Below are 1,328 nucleotides of genomic sequence, written 5' to 3' on the forward strand. Positions count from 1 at the left end.
AGAGACGAATAAAAAAGCGACCCAAAAAAAGCGACCATACGCGATGTTTTTGTTGTAGTGATACAACCGAACAACTTATTACTAAGTTTATACAAACTAAGAAACACTGTGATACCATAAAAGTGTGACGGGCGACACGAAAAATGCTAAGAACTAAAGAAGCCTAGTAGTAGCACACATCCAATATGGAACATCAATTCACTGGTAGTCCACTCTTGGAGCCAAGCTCCATATGATCATTTGTGTCTATGAACGTGAGACATGAATTATCCTAAACTCAAACAGACTTGGCGTAACTACAGAAAATACTTAGGAGTTTTGGGTGGACTGGTTGGGATAGAGAAGGGTACTTGCATTTGGTCTGGGAGAGTTGTTGGCCTCGAAGAGAAACATGCTCTGTTAATGCAAGGGTCTTGTAAAAAAATTACAAATCTAGTTACCACAAGATGAAAGAAAATATCTTTTAAAACCCTAGTCTTGCCAAGAGGTAGTTTCTGTAAACATACAAGATACTGCAATGGTTTTTTTTGTGTGTGGCAAAGTTTGATGCATATATGATGTTGGTCACCAGAAGTTCAAAAAAAAACACACAAAAAGTATAGATTGTTCATGGACGCACTTCCATATGAATTTTTTTGAGCTAAACCCTAGCCTTGCCAAGAGGTCCTTTCTGTAACCATACATGATACTGCAATGTTTTTTCGGGGGGCATAATTTGATGCATATATGATGTCTTTTTTGCGGGGCAAAATGATGTTGGTCACTAGGAATTCAAAATAAAAAAATGCAAAATCGCTAGAAGGATGGCTCGAACCTCCGACCTTGTGGTTAACAGCCACACACTCTAACCAACTGAGCTACTCCAGCTGTTTTGCTTTTAAAATTATTTACTCTTATAAAACGCCGGTGGAAGGTGTGACAGGACAATACCTAGGTTGATTGTTACTAGTTGCAGGTTCACACGTGACATCTTCTGGTAAGTTAATGGTTGCACGTTCACACGTGACATCTTCTGGTAAGTTAAGCATTGTTGGGCCAAGTTTATTCCCGGACCAGCGCGTAGGTGCGGTGCACGCATGTACCGGAGGTAACCGGACCCGTCACTCTAAAGTCTGAACCAACAACCACGTCGTCGTCGTGTATGAGGTCCGCCTCCTCAGTTTCAGTTCGTAGAGGTGCATTTTTTCGGTGATGACTTGTTCATCTCTACTTTTCTGCTTAAAGAGACAGGGGCTTCTGAAATGGTGCAACGCTAATCCTATCACTATTAGAAAAAGGGCTATAAAGAATACAGACACTAATGATGCACCTGACATGTGGTGCGCCAC

General features: G+C 41.1%; 1 non-coding gene across 1 annotated transcript; it reads right to left on the minus strand.

Annotated features, from left to right (window-relative positions):
- Positions 1 to 793: 793 nt before the first annotated feature.
- TRNAN-GUU (transfer RNA asparagine (anticodon GUU)) lies at positions 794 to 867 on the minus strand. The gene has a single exon. It is a non-coding gene; the product is annotated as a tRNA-Asn (tRNA).
- Positions 868 to 1,328: the final 461 nt, after the last annotated feature.

This window comes from Triticum aestivum, chromosome 2A, assembly GCF_018294505.1.
Source record: "Triticum aestivum cultivar Chinese Spring chromosome 2A, IWGSC CS RefSeq v2.1, whole genome shotgun sequence".
Lineage (NCBI taxonomy): Eukaryota > Viridiplantae > Streptophyta > Magnoliopsida > Poales > Poaceae > Triticum > Triticum aestivum.